The following is a 21,616-nucleotide window of genomic DNA, read 5'->3' on the forward strand; positions in this document are numbered from 1 at the left end:
CATCAGAACCAAAGTCAAGAATCAGCATCTTTACAGAACACATCCATCCTCTCACAGGATGTGACTAGCACTGGAAAAGGACCTCCACAATCATCTAGCAGAAAGACGTTCAGTACGTGGAGAAAGTCTGAGGCCAATGTTGCTTCTTTTCCCAATGTTGTCTAGGGGCAGGAGAGCTGGTTTGGATAAAGGAAGGACCAACCCAGACACCATAGCATGGCAAAACAAACTGAAACGCCACTTCTGTATCAGTGACCTGTAAATGGAACTGAATAACTATCAAAATTAGACAGAAATAACAGGGATATTTCAACTTTTGTGCATGTAGAAAAAGAAAAGCAGAAAAGGAAGGCTCCAACACAGCACAGGTGCTCCCATATAGAGGCAGCTATATGGGAGAAGGTTCTCCATGGCAGAGAGGATAGTATTACTCACGTCCAAATACATAGGATCCAAGAGCAATACAGAAACTAAAGCGGGTACTTTGTCATTTGCTAGAAGGGGATTATACCTGCTCATAAAGAAACAACTAGACTGGATGTGACCCACAAGCTGTCCTTCCCTTTTCCATGCATGAAAGAGCTGGGTCACTATGACAGTAAAGTCAGCAATAAGATGAATGTTTATGACATATCAGTGAATTGCATTTTTGCTTACATGACTTCAGAAAAGCCTTGTGTCCTTCAAGGACTGTTTCTGCCTAAGAGATTCCTAACACATATTCCAGGCATGTAGAAGAGCTGGAGCTGTATGCTGAGGGAAAGACACACCACCTCCTTGGCCTACTGCTCTCCCCTTTCCAAGGGAGCACTGAATCACGCACCAGGGGCAGAGAATCACGGATTCCTGCATCCAAATGTTTTGCCTGAAAAGGTCTGCCTATAACTGCCCCATGAACTAGACTCCATTGGGGGATGGAGCTAGTGGCTGGAGAATGCTGATTGATGTCCAGTTCCTTTTAGGGGGAATTTTGCATCATTTGGGGGCAGGGGTCAAACTGCACTGAAATCAAAGGGAGAGGCAGCAGTGTTAAATGTAGGCATACTTATTTCTGGCATCTGAGGGGGCGTGGATCTGAGGCACATCCTTCAGTCCCTACCCCTGGGCTGCCCCTCTCAAACTGTAGCAATTCACAGTGCCTGGGGTACGGTGACATGGAGACTGAAGACCCCATATCTAGGCAGAAAACAGAAAGTCCCTGCACTGATCTTGATGAACAACCCTACCCACTGTCATTTTAAAAATACCTCTGTGTGTTAACACCAGATCATATCAATTTAAGCTGAGCAATAGTAAATGGCTTTGCATTTTACACAAACTTATTTTCCCAAAACCTACCCTGTGGGTCAAGTTAGACCTGACCTTGTTCAGACACTCACTTCGCTGACTTGTCTTCACCAGGAAAGAAACATTTCTGTGTGTTCCTAATGCTGGGTCGTGCTGTACTCTCTCTTCTGAAGTTCTTTCCCCCACCCCCTGTAACCCAGCTATCTGTTCATTGTGCCTGTCTGATTCTGGTTGACGTAAGGAGAGATGTGAAGACATCTTAAGGTGGTATCTTTTATACTGGAGGTACTACAGAATCAAAGCCAACCGTGGTTATTGCTGATGTTAACGCTAGGTCCATGTTCTGTCCAAATTCCAGTTCAAGGAATTTCGTTCCACTGTCTTAAATTTACTATGTAGTTTAATCTTCTTCACTTCCTGTTCTTAACTGTTGTGCAGTGTCCCATACTAGAGGTAACTTCATTTCAGTGGTGGGTGAAGTGATACCAGTCTGCACAGTTTGTGACCAGTCTGTGATCAGTTTACTGAAGCCTTAGAAATCTTTGGATGAAAAGTGCTATGAAAAGGTGTGCCATCCTTCATTGTTGTACAGACCTTGGACCATATCCGCTCACATTGGAACACTCATAACTCCTCAGCCCACTACTTGAAGCTGATGTTCTAATCTGGCAGCAGCCCATACCTAATGATTCAATGAAGGTGAAAAATCTACATAATGTACTTGTGTAATGCTACATGCAGGTGAATGTGGATGGGAGCATTCCTTCCCGATCCCCAAAGGAGAGGTGATGCCCTGAAAAATGAGTTGATTATTTTTATCTCTTGCACCTTATATTAAGCAGCAGTCTGTTCTGGTATGGCTATGGTCTGAAGAAGAGGGTCTGTCCCACGAAAGCTCACCTAATACATTATTTTGTTAGTCTTTAAAGTGCTACTTGACTGCTTTTTTGTTTTATTAGTCCTAACCAGTGTACCTGGTGCCTTGATTTATGCGGCAGAACCAGGGCATAACTCTGCCATGCCCAGAAAGGCACCAGTAGGTTTAATTCAGCATCAGCAGCTAACCCATAGTCCTTCCATCCTTTCAGTTCTTGTATCAGTATTCATCACACCGAGTACTCATTTAGTTTTATTTATTGAGGGACTGATTTGCACAGCAGGGCTCAGCTTTGTTTATTCTCTGCTATTATCATTGTTACCTTTAATGAAGACAATGAAGAATTTAAAATAATTTAAAAAATTCTCCCCAGTTACCATAGCAACAAGCTGGCACTTTTTAATACTGCCACCATTCCCATCTGTTTCTTTCTTTTAAATGACAAAACCACTTCCTCCCATTTCAGCACCAGAAGACGAAGGGGAGGATCTCAAAGAGAGGCCAAATCAAAGTTCGGCTACCAAGTTTCAGAAATAAAAATTTAGTCTTTAAGGTGCTACAGGACTGATTGTTTCTTGTTCAGCTACCAAACAGCTCACATGCATGACCTTTAAGGGAAACTCCTACCCAAGCAATAATGGGAGGAGGAATCTTACTTCTGCAGCTCTGGGAGGAGGTTTTCTAGAGAAAAAGAATCATCATAAGCCTCAGTGATCAGGTGTCTGAGTTCTCACCTTTACCTAGGAGAGAGATGGATGGTGAAATGGGTCATGGTGCTAAAATGGCTTTCCACTCTATTGCTGCTAGACTAAACCAGACCCCACATCTGTACATTAAACTTTGAGGAAGGCTGGACAGGGATCTGAATCCAAACGTAGTGGCTTGGCCAAGTTTTGAAAGTGATGGATGCAGGGAAGTGAGTTTTTATGGTAGGTCAGAGACAAAAAATGTCACAACAAACTGCTTTTCACAGGTCTCTGCAGGGGCAAGTTAGGCTAAATAAGCTTTGATACACTAATATTTTATCATCTCAAAACTTGGATGACTTCTCTTTCCCTCAGACCCATGGGATAGATTCTCATTCCCTGTTTCCTCTTCCATGACTCTTCCTCCCAGTCTATTAGCCCTCTTTCCTCCATTTCCAGATGCTGCTTTCATCTTCCCTACAGCCCAATCTATCCAACCAGACAGATTTTTCCCCCCTTCCACCACAAAATGGACACATATTCTCTTCCTTCTCAAGTTCTTAATCATCCTAGCAACAAAAACAGCCTAACTCACCCTTACAGATGACTGGCTGCCACCAGTCAGATAACCTGCCTTTGTTTTGCCTCCAATTCACAGCTTAATCTGAAACCTCTTGGACTAAGAGATTCATAGCCCAAGGATCTCTAGATTCTGCCTTACCCCAGCCTGTGATCACAGAAGTGCAGCAAGGTAGCACTAGTGATGGACCGCCCTGAAAAGATTTGCTTGAAGTGACAGCTACAGATGTGGATGGTATATTTTCAAATACATCTCCTGCCTCTTTGGATCAAAAATCCCATGAGTAAAAGTAACTGAGAGATAGCTGTGCTAGTCTATCAAAACAAAAAAGCAGTCAAGTAGCACTTTAAAGACTAACAAAATAATTTATTAGGTGATGAGCTTTCATGGGACAGACCCACTTCTTCAGACCATAGCCATACCAGAACCGACTCAATATTATGGCATAGAGAAACAAAAATAGTAATCAAGGTTGACAAATCAGAAAAAAAATTATCAAGGTGAGCAAATCAGGGAGTAGAGGGGCAGAAGGGCAGGGGGTGGGAGAAGTCAAGAATTAGATTAAGCCAAGTATGCAAAAGAGCCCTTACAATGACCCAGAAAATTCCCATCCTGGTTCAAACCACGTGTTAATGTGTCAAATTTGAATATAAAGGAGAGTCCAGCAGCCACGCTTTCAAGACTGTTGTGAAAATTCCTCTTCAGTAAGACACAAACTTTTAAGTCATTAACAGAATGTCCCACTCCATTAAAATGCGGCTGACAGGTTTGTGGATCAGGAGTGGTTTTATGTCTGTTTTGTGCCCATTAACTCTTTGTCTAAGAGAGTTTGAAGTCTGTCCAATATACAAAGCATCTGGGCATTGTTGGCACATAATGGCATATATGATGTTAGTTGAGGAACATGAGAATGTGCCCGTGATTCTGTGAATAACCTGGTTAGGCCCAGTGATGGTATCTCCAGAATAGATATGTGGACAAAGCTGGCAGCAGGCTTTGTTGCAAGGAAAAGTTCTAGGACTGGTGTTCCTGCCATATAGACTGTGGTAGTGGGTGAGAATCCTCATTAGGTTATCCCACAAGGAAAGGATGCATTGGGAGATCTGTCATGCTACCTCCTCTCAGCCAGGCTAAAAACACCAGCCCTGGTTTCACTGTTATGTGGACTTCCTTGGAGATGGACCAGAGATGAATGTAATTCCATATGAATGGCCTCTTTCAAAATACTTAATTTCTTCCACTGCCAGCTGGAATCAGATCACTCAGGAGGCAACCCAAGACATTTAATTATAAAGTAAATTAAGTGGTGTGATTAGTGCCTAACAGTGCCAACTGGCAAGAGGCACAGAAAAGATTCATAGAGGTTACCAGGATCTTCTGGCTCTGGTGTGTACATTCTAGTTCAAAGGGTGTCATGTGAGGACTCAAATAAAAAATGTCCATGTCATGCTGATCATCAGTATCCCTGTGAAATACGCACATGGACGTTGCACCAAATATCATGTTACGCAAAAAATATCAAAAATCATATTCTTAAGGTCCAGTGACTAGTCACCAGCAAACAGGAAAAAAGATTTCCTGTCAGACAAAAATGTTTATCTGGCTATTTATATGTAAATTAAGCATTCACCCTCCATTTAAGGTTGCCCTCCTCTAATCAGTCTGAACTGAATGCTTACAAAGGTTTGTGAAAACTTCAAAGGAGAAGTAACAGGAAGAAGTAAACTGTGGGAATATGTGAGCAAACCTTATCTTGAAGTACATTTGGGAGAAAGAGCAAACACCCTGGTATCCTTTACCTAGGATGCAAATAGAAAGCAAGTTTCCTTTTCAAAAGGGGGGTTTTAGCCAGGCTTTGAAAATACTGAAAAAACTTAGGTTATGACAATCTTCTTTAGACAAGAGAATAACTGCTTAGTCAAGTTTAGTCTCTGCTACAGTGTATCTTTCAGAGAGAGACAAACTAGATTTACAGTTTTCAGTAATGGACAATCTGCCACAAACCTTGATAAGCTGGTCCAACGCTTAACTACATTCAAGGCTAAACATTTCACTCATTTTATGTATTTTTTTTAAAAAACATTCTGGTTTTAATAACTTACTGTATTAGAAGCACAGGTTAAAGAGAATTGGCTTTTATTTTAAAGTTCTTGAGACAAGATAATGAACTCGTTTCAGATTGCAAAACAGGAGAAAAATTAATATACAAAAAAACAAATCAACACTTTGGTTGATTTGAAATAGGGGTATCTTATCTATTAAGATTTTGCATGTGATGTGGAGACTTCTGTAGGTGCAGGGATCTGCCCAGATTACCGTCACCGCAGGATCTAAGCCTGCATTGCATAACCAAATACTTTTTCCCCCTATTGAAATTCTAATGGAGGAATATTTTGAGTACTATATTTACATGCCAACATCACAGAGTATCCTTTATAGATGAAGTCATGCATTCCAAGCCATCTCTAGGCAAACTTATCAGCAGAGCTATTAATAGATTAATACAGATTCCGCTGTGCCATTACGCAGCCAAAAGGCAACCTTGCAAAGTTCTACCTACCCCACTGCCCAACTAGTGCATTATGATTTTGTTTACTATGCAGCTGTTTGCAATATCCTTACTTCCTAGCACTTGAATTTCTTTTCTTTGAGAATGAACTTACCTGTTTTCTCACTCAAAATACATCTCAGTTCCTGGTTTTTAATAGAGCTATGCTCTAAGTGTAACTAACAAACTGAGCTGCACTGTTTCTTAGTGATTAGCAGGCCTGGTAATGCAGTGACTGTTCAGTAAATAAAGGGCTGGATGAGGCAGGGAACTCCGGGAAGGGAGGCCCATGATTCATGTGTGCCTTTCATTAACCTGTTCAGAGAGTCAGTCCTGGAAGGTGCTATTGCTGCCAGAGGCTGGAGAGTTTAAAGAGCTGATCCATAGCAAGCCCCAGCAAACTTCTTCACATTAAAGACTAGTGATGGTGCATATGGACTGTTCTAAGCCTCACAAAAGTTTGTTTTCTTTACTTTAGTTTGCCTGTCCCTACTCAAGGAATTGGTTTCCCCTTCCCATCTCCAGAAAGCAGCAAGCTGGAGGCAGTTTAATGTTTTATTATGAGCCCTCAAGTTCACTAAATCCATCTAAAATATATATTAAGGAAGTAATCTCACTTTCCTCAGATCAGCTAGGGACAACAGGGGCAAATTCTGCTCTCACCTATGCCAGATTTACACCAGTGTAAATCCACTGAGGTCCAGCAGGTTACTCCAGATTTGAACCGTTACAGTCACCTCCAAGATGTGCCCTTTGGTTTTGCAACTGAAGGTCCAATGAAGGATGGAGAAGAAGCGGCCAATACCAGATGCTTAAAAGTAGGGCTACAATCTCCTCAATAAACCTGACTGCTCTGACAGTGTATTTGGATGGAGGCAGGGGAGTGGGAGACCAGTGAGGGAATCCTATTTGATTTCCATGGGCACTCGGCTGATGTCCTGAAGTTCTGATGGCTTTTCTGACCTCTCCAACGTTGATTACCCCAGCTCCGACGTCATGTATTTCTTGCAGGTCAAGGAAGGACAGGGTTAGATACTGATAAGTGAGACTGTAGTCTGCACAGTGTTATAAATAGTGTCTTCCCTGCAAAAAGTAAGGTTGAAGTCCCAAGACAACAGCCAGAAAGCCAGATATAGTTAAGGGCAATCCCACAGAAATCACCAAGTATCTCTTGCATCCAAGAGGATCCTGGCTTATTTGTTTCCTTTCTGCTCTGGTGCATTCACAATATTAGCTGTGCCTCTTCTGCAATCGCTTACCACACTGGATTTTTCTGCCATGCAATAGTAGTTGTTTTTGACATACCCCTGCCAACTTCTTCCCAAATGTTTTCCCCAGATTGCAGTCCCAGCACCCTCGAATTCTCTCTCAAACAGGCTATCTACTGTTTGGTTCTTTGTCTGTGCTCATGTCGGAAGGTTATCTATTCCATTTGCCCCTTCACCAAGGTAATGGGTTATAACTGAAAACCATCCTCTACCTGTTTCATTCTGTCCAGCACCCTCAGATTCACACAGGTATTAGGAAACCACTCTAGGCAAATACAAAATGAAATGCCACGGCATGTTAAGAGTTAACAGACCAATGTTTCACTTTGGCTATATCTACCCTAGCCAAAAATTTCGAAATGGCCATGCAAATGGCCATTTTGAAGTTTACTAATGAAGCGCAGAAATACATATTCAGAGCTTCTTTAGCATGCGGGCGGCCGCAGCACTTCAAAATTGACATGGCTCGCAGCTGTGCGGCTCGTCCCGATGGGGCTCCTTTTCGAAAGGACCCCGCCTACTTCGGAGTCCCCTTATTCCTATGAGCAGATGGGAATAAGGGGACTTCGAAGTAGGCAGGGTCCTTACAAAAAGGAGCCCCGTCGGGATGAGCCGCGCGGCTGTGAGCCACATCAATTTCGAAGTGCCGCGGCCGCCCGCATGCTAATGAAGCGCTGAATATGTATTTCAGCGCTTCATTAGTAAACTTCGAAATGGCCATTTGTATGGCCATTTCGAAGTTTGGGGCTAGTGTAGACATGGTCTTTGGCAGGTTTATATATAGGTTTATATCCTAAGTACACTTACAAATGAAATAAGTTTGGTGGACTCTCATCCTAGTCCCAGTTAATGCTTAGCACAAAATTACCCTGACAATAGTTTCTATCAAGGAAAGGACCAGGGATGGAAGATCAGGGAATGCTGCAGATTAGTATGAAATTCCTTTGTAACAATAATATAAAGACTTGAAAGTGTGACAGAAAGTAGAGTTGTAGATCAGGAATGATGCACCTCATGACTGGAATAGCAGGGGAACTGCCAAAGGCAGGTTGAGAAATGAGATGCATGGATTGATGTGCTGCAGAGGGGAGCCTGCACACAGCACAGAGTGGGTAAGCAAAGATTCATCCATTGGCTTCACCCCCAGTTTACAAGTGCCCATGTTGTCATGCCATTGGGACTTATGAGCCTTCTGCAATTAAGTAGACTTTTCTGTGATATTTGGATGAATCCCAGGCATGCCTCAGTTGCCCTCTGTTCAGTGTATTGCAACCCAGCAGATGCAAATGAGCTAATGCTGGTCCTGAAAAAGTGCAGGGGTAGCACGGGGGTATCATCTCCTTAAGGCGTGGAATGAACAGGCATTAAAGAATTGCCTGAAATGGACTCAAAGCAACAGAGGGCCCACCAAAACAAAAAGACACCTCAATGCCTGAACAAATTGGCACTAAACAGCAGGGAAACACCAGCAGGTATGGAATGTGAACAGAGCTGAAAAATAAGATGTCAGGTGACTGGAACAAGGGCTACCTTTTAGGAAGGACTCAGGAGCTCTGAACTGGGTAGAGAAAGGGGATGAGGAGAGAGCCAAAGATGGAATCTGTTACAATTTGCCTGGCTCATCGAGGTATGGGCTTGGCTGGGGCAGGGGGTGGGTGGACTACACATTAAGCTCTGCCTCTTTTTGTTAACTTAAAGTCTTTCAGATGCCATGCACCAGGTGATTACTAAAGTATCACTTTGTTTTTGAAAAAGCTCCCCAACTCACCTAAGAGCATGGTACCCGAAGAGGACAGTCCAAGCCTCCCCGTGCAGTCTGGTCTGGCTGGATTCACTGCAAAGACAGGCATTGTGAGTGCTAAAGGCCCAGTCTGGGAAGCCACAGGCGCATCCTGGTGGTGCGTTGTGGGTCCTAACACACAACCGGAGTCACTTCAGAAAGACCGATTACAGGCAGGGGCAGAGACCAGAAGAACCTGACACTCCATTACATGTCCCCTTTGCTGAATGATCAAGTTACTTGTGCTGCCAGAAGCATGAGGACTTGCTGTCAGAAAGCAGCTGGAAGACAGCGCAAGTTCCTTGCACTGCTTCCAATCCCCCCTGTCCCACACACCCAGGAGGTGAGATGGGGAGTTTCTATTTGCCTCCTGGGATTAAATTTTGGCTAGTCTCTCACCACTTGATGAGCTGATGGTCATGCAACATTAGAAAGTAAGGAATCTCACCATTTATTACCCTGCCATTTTTAGTAATGACCCTGCAGAGGCAGTGGACGGAGACATATGGTTTACAGGAGAATATCCACCTCTGCAGATTTGTTTTACATTTTTATTTATCACATTTGTCTTACTCTCCCAGCACAGCCATTCCTTATATGGCGTACAAGGGGGAAAGCAATAAAGCTGAAATGCAGCGCAACAGGCAAGGATGCCACTTACACAGGAATTGGCAATGGCTCATCTGGCTCAGACTCCTGCTTTCTACAATTGCCACTGACAGATCCTGCAGAGGAAGGCCTAAAACCCCACAATGGACAATTGTGTGATAATCCCCCATAACGGCAGTTGGGCAGTCCTGGCTGATCAGATTCAATATAGTTATTTCTTTTCCGAGAAATTTTGCACAATTGATTTCTAGAAATACAGAAATCTCAAGACAAAGAGATCCCACTCACTGAAGATTTCCAGCTCAGTGCTGCAGACCTGAGTGGTTACAATAATTTTGGGGAAAGTACTTAGACTTTTGAGTTATTCTGCAACCCTCCAAATGTAACCCATCCACAAAGTGGTTCATAGCTGCGAGATGGGCTCTGTTCAATATATCTAAGGTTCTTCTTGGCAAATAACTAAAATGGCTCACGCCTCCACCCAGAAACCTGAGAAAATTAAATCCACCCTCCTGGGATGCCTTTAAGAGACCAAGAAGATCTGAGACTATGTACAAACACAAGTCCCTGTTAGAGAAAAGAGAACACAGCCATAAACTTTGGAAAAACTCAGCCACATAATATATTCATCTAGTAACTTTGCCAGTAATCCATCTAACTCTGGTAGCTGGTCAGTAGTTTGAGTATCCCATAAGTAAGAGTCTTTAGGCCTCTCACCTGTCCATCAAGCCCAACTCATGGTTAGGCTTAATGAATAATAGTTGCAGTCCTAGGCTACATCTACACGGGCAGCCTCTGTCGACAGATCACTGTTGACAGAGAAACCTCAGGGGTACTTCTGTCAACAGAGAGCGTCGATACATAAACACAGATCAAAAGAGCAATATGCTCTGTTAACAGAGAGCAGCCAGACTGCCCTTCCCTGTCTCAACAGAATGGCTGACTAAAGCTCTGCAAACAGGGCTTCTCAGGGAACCAGAAGCCCTCTCTGTCAACAGAAGCATCTACAGGAGCACTCTGTCTACACATAACTGCCAGAGGCATTATACAGGAACAGGCATAATGCTACTGACTGAGCAGCTGAGTTTTGTTGACAAATTCTCGACAGAGAGCTTTAACTGTCGAGATGCCCGGCAAGGTTTGTCAACAAAAGACCAGTTTTGTCATCAGAAGCTGCCCATGCAGACGTGGCCCAAGCGTCTGAGTATGCTTGTCTCCAGTCTCATGAGAACTGCTGGGTGAGTCACAACTGGAGACTGTACTGCCTATGGCTACACAGCAATTCTCCAAAAATGACCATATTGTTGAAAATTAATGTTTCCACTTGTGACAGGGTGAATCAGCCCCACCATAGTACTTAGCCAGTTAATCGCTCTTTTTGGGCTGAGGAGGCCACGCCCCCACAGCCCTGCTCAGCACGCTCTCGCTGGGGACTGGATATAAAAGGCAGCAGCTCAGCTCATTCAAGGTGGATGGCTGGAGAGGAAGGACTTGTGTTGGAGACATCTGCAGGAGAAACACAGATACCACGGCAGGGAAGCCCTGTGTGCCTATGAAGCCAAGAGCCCAAGGAAACCTGGAAGGTCTGCTTTGTAGATGAACCCAGTAACTCCAACACCCCACAGAGGGCAGCATCAAGGCACAGGCTAGGAGATGACCTAGAGACAGTGAGGGCATGGTACCTCCCAAACCACTGTTTCAGTGCATTACAGTTGGGTTGGCTGCTGGCCCTGTGATGGGCCTTCCTGCCCCTCTCCCCACTGTTAGGGACATATGCATGGGACTAGGGAAAAAAGGTCACTGTGATTGACTGTGGCCATTGGGCCACACTGCCCTGCTAGCAAGGGCCTCTATAAGTGATCTAGGCCACTAAGCCACCCTGTCCAGATGGCAGACTGTAAAAACAGACTTGGGGCATTAGGCCATGATGTCCCATGTCTGAGGGCAGAATATGGGGAGAACAAAGGCCTCCTTCCCACTCCAAGTGCGAATGGGGCACAGCAGACCTGTGACACCACCCTACATTCATCCATATCATGTATTTTTTGGAAGTTAGGGGTCAGTTATGAATGCATAGATGAGGTATAACGTAGAGCTGTCATGAGAGGTCATAAGCCAGTAGGCAAGGTAACACTTTCTCATCATAGTTTCATGTTTTTGCATAGCTCCAGAAACACTGCAACATAACCATGACTATAATTTTTACTGTTTAAGGTACTGAAATTAACTTAAACTTGGTGTTCATTTGTCAAAGCTTTCAAAGAACAATATATTAAAATATGTTTATTGGCTTTGCTTGGGCATGCATTATGTTTTCAGAAATTATGATTCTGTTTAGAATCTGGTAACAATAGCAAATATCAGCATTTTGCAATATACAGGGAATATGTTCACATCACATTCTTAATTTCCAAACTCTCTCTCTAGTGATGAGTTTTCTGCAGTGCCTTTTTTGTTTAAAAAAAACAAAACAAAGGCAGCAGTACTCAGCTGGCTCTCTGCTCCTTCCCCACAAGCCAGTCTTGTGGCTGGGGCTGCAGAGGTGCTGGTACTGAGTACTTGCCGGTTATGGCACAAAAAAAGCACTGGTTTTCTGTGAATTCTTAATGTAATGTTCCATTTTTAAGCTTTTATACATACATTATAGCAACTAGTCTGCCAGGTAGAAGGTGTTAATTTGTAATTGCCTAAGCATGCAGTATCAGCCTTTGAAATAGTCTAGAAAATAGCTTTTTACTTCCATCACAAACTGCACAGGTCAGTTTTAGCATTAGGGATGACAATACAAAGCTTCCTACAGGACTTCAGTCAACATGCTAAATAAACAAAAATGACAACTTTGTTCCTCCCATATCAACATTAAAGGTCCAGAAAATATGACCAATGAGAGAAAATTCAGAGAATTGGATTTGTTTAATTTGGGACAGAGAAGGCTGGGAGGGGACATGGACAGCAGCTTTCAAGTACCTAAAAGGGTGTTATAAGAAGGAGGGAGAAAAATGATTTTCCTTAGCTCCTGATGATAGGACAAGAAGCAATGGGCTTAAATTGCAGCAAGGGAGTTTTGGTTGGATATTAGAAAAGTTACCTAGCTGTCAGGGTGGTCAAACACTAGAATAAGTTGCCTTGTGTGGTTGTAGGATCTCCATCATTGAAGATATTTAAGAATGGTTTGAATAAATATCTAGCAGGATGGTGATGGTGCTAGGTCCAGTTGTGAGGGCAGGGGGCTGGACTTGATGACCTCTTGAGGTCCCTCCCAGTTCTAGTATTCTGTCATTCTATGATAATGATAATATACTTTGAGAATTTTACCTCTGCAGGGAAATTACAGTACCTGAAGACAGGGAGGACACAAGAACCTTAAAGCCTACAAAGACAAAGACTAAACAAATTTTGAAAAATGTGTTAATTTGTCAAGAAAATCAAAAGACTGAAATACTAACAAAAGCCACTAGTACTGCACAGAATTCAGTGATGCTGGCAGCATCTGCCAGGAAAGATGAATTATATTGGCAGCTACTGGATGAGTTTTCTAGTTGAGATGCTGTGCCATCAATACTCTTATCAGTGGGGTTGCTTGCAGATATACTCAAACAAGTCACATCTGGCACATGTCAGAGTTGTACTGAACTCAGAAAATAAAACAGACTGTGAATCTGATCAGCAAGCATCACATTCACCTACTTCTATAGCCACCAGAGCAAGCATGTCTGCCAGGGATTGGTCCTGTTGCATTGTTTGCTTGAGAAAAAGCCCACAAGAGAGACAAGAAACTTTACAAAATAGAAACCTCTGAAACAGCAACCAATCTAAGGGAGGCAGCTCTTCAAAGAGGAGATGACATGTTGCACAGACTATCCGTGGAACAAGTGATTGCTAAGGATGCAGTTTATCACTCCACATGCCTTTCCTCCTGCCTGAGTAAAACAAATCTTAAAGCAAAACCATCTCGTTACACAGCAACAGTACAGTAACTGAATGACATTGCATTTTATCACCCGACTGAAGAGACAATGACCTTATGTGCAACAAAAAAGATCTGCCCCTGTCCAAACTACTGCAAAGAAGAAGCCCTACTCCCCTCAGCTGTAGAAACTCCAAGCTATTCCAATAGCAAATTATAGGCAAGATCAGAAAAAAAAAAAAAAACTACAGTTCTGCAATATCATTCAGAGCAGAGCCCAGTGAGGCAAGTGACAGTCTTACCATTGTTATATGCAACACAATAACATTAGCCGATGCTATCCAAGCTGCTAATAAGCTGAAGCAGGAATTTAAGTCATCCATAGGTTTTACGGACGTTCTTCTGGCGAGTGAACCTGATGAACAGCTTTCAAATGAACAAGTGGCTTCGTATAATGCCGTTTCAATCCTGTCTGAAATAGCCCAAATGAAAGCCTCAGGATATTACCCAAAGCCAGATGATTATAGGCAGGTCAGCTATTTCTGTGTCCCAATTGATGCAGGAGTTTGTCCTTTGGTTGATAAATAGGCATAGAATTCAGCCAGCAATGAGCATCAACCTTGCAGAAGACATTCACAGAAAGTGCTTCTCAACTGAATGGTTTTTCACAGCTCCGGAATTACCATACCTGGGCTGTAAGCCTACCTGCACAGCTACACCAGGAGTTTGGGTCTCAACATAATTGACATATGGCACTTGTATGGATTCTGCACCTCTTGGAATGAGCTGAGGCAGTCCACCACTAGTGCCGCAAGAACTGCAGTAAAAAGACTCCAGAGCGGTCTGTTCATTCCACATGGAATTGTACCACTTCGTGCCAGTGTAAATCTCATCAGCAAGGGAGCTGATAACATAGACATCAGCACAGAGTCCACTGATGGAAAGAATACTTTCCATTCAATGGCTACGGTAGTATTTCAAGAGTCCCAGCATCACAAGAAATATCACTAAAGCATGGGAAAGAAAAGTCACTTACTTCCCCAGGCAATCAGTTTTTTATGACGTGTGCAGCATTTGAAATACCTAGAACACACCACCCAGAACCAACGTGCCATGAAATAGGACTTGAGAAAAAACAACTATGCTGTTAATCAGAACAATCTGCTCTTCCCAGAACTGTGTACATACAGAAGTAACAAAGACTATGGCAACCCACATCCTCTTGACAGAGATCATGAGGACCAAGATGACGGTGTTGACTAGAAATATTATCAGCACTACTGCATTACATTTTGGTTACACAGGCACAGGTTTATTAGATCTTGTTTTACCCTTTTGTTTTTTTGTGATGCTAAGACTACAAAGAAATCTAATTTTATGTCTTGAAATAAAAGAGTAATTAAACTCTGAACAAATGCAAATATTTCAAAGTGGCCATTTTCATGTGGTGTCATTATTTACCCCCCAGTTTTATGATACTGGCACTGCCTGACAGCGCCACGTAAGGCTCCTTCTTAAAGTAGCCATACTCAGCTTTTGAACTATGCATGATGTGCAGGTGTGGAAAAAGGGCTTGTTCAGTCAACCAAATTAGTGGGGTGTGCCACATGCCCTACTAACCCCTTTTCAGCTGAGTGATTTGGCTTTATCAAAGCAGCATCTGCCAAAGGGCCTCACCAGAGTACACTCAGCTCTAGTGCCGTCTTCTGTGGTTGATCTCTCAGAAGAACCCTCGGTAGCAAAGTCCCTATGAGGACAAAAAGCCAAGAGCATTTAGGACCCTCTGGTTGCTGCAGAATGAGCACCTTCTCCCAATGTAAGAGCTCTTTCCTCTCTTGACACCCATTATCTCCCACAATCCACAGGCATGTATAGTCACGGTGACTGCTCCAGTCTCGGAGGAACTGAGTGCTCAAGATGGTGGGAGCCTATGCAAGTGAAGCTCAGAAGGACAGCTCTTTTCCCTTTTCACTGACAGCAGAAGGATAGAGCTCTTTTCACTCTGAAGCTTCTGGCTTGAAGGTTTACACATAGGTTGGGGCCCTCTCGCTGTAGTAGGAATCATGGCTCTAGATCAGATTGATCATAGCTGCTCTGCCCAAGCATGAAGCATCCCAGGAGAGAAGGAGTGTGAACTAGTGACCTCAGGCTGGCCCTGATAGTGTCTGCTTGCCTGAGATTTCCTGTTAGTTACTAAATAATCTCAGTAGAGCTTTCAGAGTTTAGGAATAGGCCTTTATGCAGGTTAACCCAAAGTCCCACTACAATAAACATCACTGCCCGAGACTGTTCTCTCCCAACAGTGCGACACTGAATGCAGCTACAGTGTTTCACACCATGCCCCACCTCTCAGGTATGTCTCCAGTGTCACGCACCCAGACTCACCCCAGCCCCTTGAGCTGTGGTGCTGATCTCCCGTCTCCTTCCCAAGCATGATTCCAACATACCAACCCAGAGACACCACCGACTCACTCCTCTTCCATTTCTCAGCTTTCAGTACTTCCTGGCCTCTCACTTCAGCTCTCCAGCTCAGAAAGCCAGCAGGCATCTCCCTCTGCTGCCACAGCTCTCTGGCCTGGCGAAACTGCAAATCCCCCCTTAACAGCCTTCTCCTTCAGGGGCTCCCTGGCACCTGCCTGAAGCTCTAAGCCCTGTCCTGCTTATGCATGGGGGGGCCATATCTCCCTGTCCTAAATACAGGAGAGGAAGATATGGGGGGAGGGGCAGCTCCTCCCAGCTGCACCAAGCCCCAGGGAGCTGGCACACCACACCCCCATCCCTGCTAGCCTGGGAGCACTGGCAGCCAGGGGCACCCCCGGCCCTGGAGCCCCAGGGAAGCGGCAGCTGGGGGCACTCCCAGCCCTGCCTCCAGCCCCTGAGGGCCTAAATACAGGATAGTTTGTCTCTTTTAAAAAATAAGTAGGGATGCCTTTTTGGCCTCCCAAATACGGGACCGTCCCACCCAATATGGGATGGTTGGTCACCGTACTTATGCGCTCCCACTCTGGGCTCCTCTTTCTCAGGATTCTCAACTCCCAGGGGCAACTCCACACCCCTTGTTAACCCAAAATAGGGAGCATCTGGACTGGAATAGGAGATCTGGGCCTGATTTCATTGAAGGGGCCAGCAATACTTGTTACAAGGAGCTTCTTCTCAATCCTCCCTTATACAAGAGTCACTTTATTCTAGCTGATGAGAAGAACAGGAGGATTAGCTTCCCTTTGAGTCCTCTTGTTGTCTCAGCCATGTCTCAAGTTGGGCTGAGAGGAAGATCTAAGTGTTGCAGAGGGCTGAACGTCCAGAACTTGAAATTCCTGTATCTTTTAATGCTTTAAGCACAAGGTGAACAGTAGCAGCAACTTGCTGTTCTGGAGGCCACTGGGGTCTCTCACAGGTCAATCAGCAGAAGGAAATGGACCAGCCTACCCGAGACTGAGCTCTTTTTGACAAAAGGTTTCTCCCATTGTTTAGCTCACCCCATGATAGTAACGGCACTGGTAAAAGCTGTAGTCTCAACAGCATTGGGTGTTTTTCAGCTGCATTTTTTGCATCTGTTTTGATCTTGGCTGGACTTACTAAGTACACATTATGCAAAGCCAAGTCCCATTATCTCTGTTCCTTGATAAGGGCAGGTGCACACAGCTCAGTGTCTCATAGATTCTCGCTTCTCTATGCATTTATGGGACTTCATTAACAGCAGCTGTTGGCTCCTGGCCACCTATCTGATTTCCAGTTTGTTAATCAATAGAATGGGAGATGTTCTCATGCGCAGTGTTTAGTTGGAATTGCCCTAAGGAACTTTAGTTTGTACCTACTTAGGTATTGCCAGGTCTGGTTGCCCTCTTTCATCTATTATAGACTGAACTTGTCAGAAAGTTTAGGAGTCCACAGAGGTGTTGTGCTAAGGTGACCAAATGTCCTGATTTAAATGGACACTCCTGAAATTCAGGGCTTTGTCTCATATAGGCTCCCATTACTCCCTCATCCCCATCCTGATTTTTCATACTTGCTGTCTGATCACCCGATGTGGCACCAGCATGGGATGGGAAACCAGCTACCTAATGTGGCTGTCTGGTAATTTCCATTCTCTCCTAGGGTATGTCTACACACTGGCAGGGATTGTCATTTGCAGTTCATATAGACATAACCTCACTAGCTGCACATTAGCTAGATAGTGACACAGGCTTCAGCACTCTCTTCACAAGGGAGCATGTACCATGGGGGCCAGGGATCACCAAAGCCCATGCCAGAGCATCCTCACTGCTGTTTTACACGAGATAGCTAGAGTACAGCTATTGTATGTATATCAATGAGCTGCAAATAACAAAGGCGCCTGCAGTGTAGATATGCCCTGAAAATCACAGTGGCAGATAAGGCTACAGTTCTTCCTGGATGATTCAGGTCCTAATTATCAAAAGGGGTAAAGCCAGCCTTGTACTAAATCTCCACACAATCTCTGTGACTGCATGCACTAAGCAGGTATTTGCAAACATCCACATGCACACACATATAACCAATTTGCCCAGGCAATTTGTGTTACTGAAGGTGCAAACTATGCATGAGCTCTGCAGACATTTGAACACACCACCTGAGAGTCCCTGAAAGACCTGGCTCCTCTTATACTAGCAGGGGAGTATGATCCTTTGGGAATAAATTACAAGTGCATGGTACAAAATTCAAGAAATCCATATAATGGACACAGATCCAAAGGAGGAGTTGGGATCGGTGGGACTGACAGTCTAAAGCTCTTTTTCCATCTACTCATCCAGATATGTTTTTAAATCCAAATATGATAGCACCTTGGACTGGTGTCATCAGGAAAGCAGATGGGTTCTGCTGGCATGCAACTTGGCTTCTTTGGTTATTGGAGCCTGCTGCATCCTGTTGACAGGGGAATGTAGTTTCCAGCGTCTGGATGGGCTTCTATCTATTCACAAATGCAACTGCTGCTGCCTCGATTCTCAGGCACTAGACATTGCCAGATGGGGCACTAGCCCACTCCGATTTCACCAGGATGTACATGTGACAATAGCCCAATTTCTGCTTTGCATTTCCAAATCAGGATATTACTGAGCCAAGAGTAAATATAGGTATATCATTTCTAATTGATTCCAAGTCGAGCTACTGCTGTCAAGCTGCAAAAGGTCAGAGAGGAGGATTGTACTTTTCACCCAACAGAAAACATAACTTGCAAGTTCTGAAACTTATTAAAGGGTGTGTAAAGAGGTGCCACTTGGGCTCAGGTCACACACCAATGAATATTTAGTACTTCCTCCTCCTCCATAAATGGCACAGAAGTCCCCGTGTGATTGTACTCCCATCTCCAAACATTTTGGTTAAAGGTCCTTTGGAATTTTTTTGTCAAATTCTCTTTCAGTTAGGGTTGATCCAAAACTGCATTTTTCAGTGAATTTTTCACTCACCTCTCATGTGTGCCCACCATCCGGCTGAGTGTGTGTGCCTGCGCTTGCCCAGTCTTTTTGCCTTCCAGCTACACAGCCCTCTGGCTGAGTCACCATTCAGGTGTCAAACAAAACCCTTCCTGGGTACATAGTTAATAGGGCTCATCGTGGTGCCATCACTAAAGTTTCTCACTTTGTTTCCCCACTCAGAGAGAGTGGTGTCTTCAGGGCTTCCCCTCCCGGAAGGGATTTCTGTCCCTCCCTAAGGGCCTTACCGCTGTCCACCAGTGTCTATTGTCCTCTCTGAACTGAGTGGTATCTCCAGGGCTTCCCCTTCTGGAGACTGTGTTTTGGTCATTGCTCAGCCCTTCTAGTTCCAGCCCTCTGTCTGTGTCACTAGCCTCCACTTCTCCCTCCCGCCTTTCTGGGAGGCCAAAGTCCAGACAACTTCCCAGTTGCTAATGGGCGGTTGTGGGCTAGCAGTCCTGCCCTCAACTCCAGGCCCCAGCGCAGGGACGCTATAGAAAGCAGCTACATGCCAAGTCCAACTTTGCAGCTGCTACTTCCTGGGGCCACTTCCCCATGGGTCTACCAAGTCCCAGCCTTCCTCAGGGCTCTACCTGCAGTCCTTCAGGACCCACCACAGTCCACTATGCCGGCCAACTCTACACATGGAGCTCTCCAAGGTGCTGTTGTTCCCTCAGATAACCAACCAGCCCTGGTGTTCACTCTTGAAGACTCCTACCCACTGAGCTGGCTCTGGTGCTTCCGCTCCTTTTTACAAGACTTATTGGCTCCTAATTGGTTGCTTTGTTTGGCTGACCATCTAGTTTCCCCTGGAGGACCTCTCTGTGGCTCCTGGAACAGTGCGTGGCAGGGCCACAAGCCTCCAGTAGGGGGCCTCAGGGCTCAGTCCACCCTATCACAGGACACAATTGAAAGCAGGAAACGAATTTATCCTTCAGTCATCATTTATACTAATAATTAGTGATGTCTAGTCATTACTGGAGACTGTTCCCAAGCAAAAGGGACTCAGATCCGGTGGACCTCTTGGGGGAAAGAATCATAAAAAAGGGGAACAGCCACTGCAGAGCATGTTCTCCTCCTGTCTGGAAAGATCCTCCAGTGAAGTTAGTGCTCTGCTAGATTTTGGGGATAAATCAGAATAGAGAGAATACAAGTACCATTCCTGAATAACCTGGCAAGTTGCCATGTGAAAATATGCTTGGGTGTTAAGGTTTTTGGAAGCAGCACTGACTCATTAAATCAATGAGACTTGTGATCCTTCACCCCATAGACACTTTTGAAAATCTGCCCCTAAGTAATGTTATGGTAGAAGTCACTGGTGGTACTGTTACACATATCCATACAAGTTATTTTTCATAGCATGCAAGCAATGTGTAATCAATAAAGAAATGATGTATTGTTAGTTTGGTGGTGCGCAGACATTGGGAGGCTTGTGGTTGTAAACAGTAAAAGAGTTTGCTCTCTCTCTTAATCTTTCTGACTAGAATCTATCTGGGGAGCAGAGATGCTTCCTGGGAACTGGGCAGTTATTCCCAAAAGCAGGGATTACCTACATATTGGTTGATAACATCTGCCCAAGGATTGCACTACAGAGAAGAGTCAATAAAGCAAGTGACATTAAGAAACTAGCTAGACTCTCTGTCACTGATTTCCCATGAAAACAACCCACAAGGTCCCAAAATCTGTTACCTCTCAGAAGAGGAGTGACAATCATTTCCAAAAATACTTATTAATTTAACACTCATTTGACTTAGTTTCAGTAATTAAAATATAGTAATTATCTTCTTATTTAAGAAATCTGGACACCTCTGTTCTGCAGGGCCTATTTCTCCTGACAGCTTCCTACAGATATGAGCTGACCCTAACAAATCTTTGGGTCCCTAGAGCTTTCATACTTGTCACAATGCTGCATACTGAAATCATCTGAAAATCTGTGGTAATAGCAGGACTAGCACTCCAAGTCTATTATGTTTAGGGTGCATCACAAAGAACCATTTCACTGGCCTGCTCCAAAACACATGTGCCAATCTCCACAAAGAGGTGTGTGATCAGTGTGACCGGGTGATGGTTTTGTCTGGGCAGGAGGCTGACTAAAAATGCTACAGCCAGGTCTGCTGATTGAAATATTCAGTCCTCGTTGAGGTTGGGACTGAGCCAACTGCTCAGCTAATGTGGTTGTGCCTGATATGGTCTCCCACAACATTCTTGTCCATAAGTTAAGGAAATATGGGTTGGATCCTTGGACTATAAGATGGATAGAAAGCTGGCTTGATGATCGGGCCCAATGAATAGTGGTCAATGGCTCAATATCTGGATGGCGGTCTGTTTCAAGAGGAGTGCTGCAAGGCTCGGTTCTGGGACCGGTGTTACTCAACATCTTTATTAATGACCTGGATTAGGGACTGGATTGCATCCTCAGCAAGTTTGTGGATGACACAAAACTAGGGGGAGAGGTAGATTCGTCGGAGGGTAGAGAGAGAATCCAGAGGGACCTGGATAAATTGGAGGACTGGGCCAAAAGAAATCTGATGCGGTTCAATAAGGAGAAGTGTAGAGTCCTGCACCTGGGGCAGAAGAATCCCAAACATTGTTACAGGCTGGGGACCGACTGGCTCAGCAGCAGTATGATGGAAAGGGACCTAGGG

The sequence above is a fragment of the Carettochelys insculpta genome, chromosome 3, assembly GCF_033958435.1.
Source record: "Carettochelys insculpta isolate YL-2023 chromosome 3, ASM3395843v1, whole genome shotgun sequence".
NCBI lineage: Eukaryota > Metazoa > Chordata > Testudines > Carettochelyidae > Carettochelys > Carettochelys insculpta.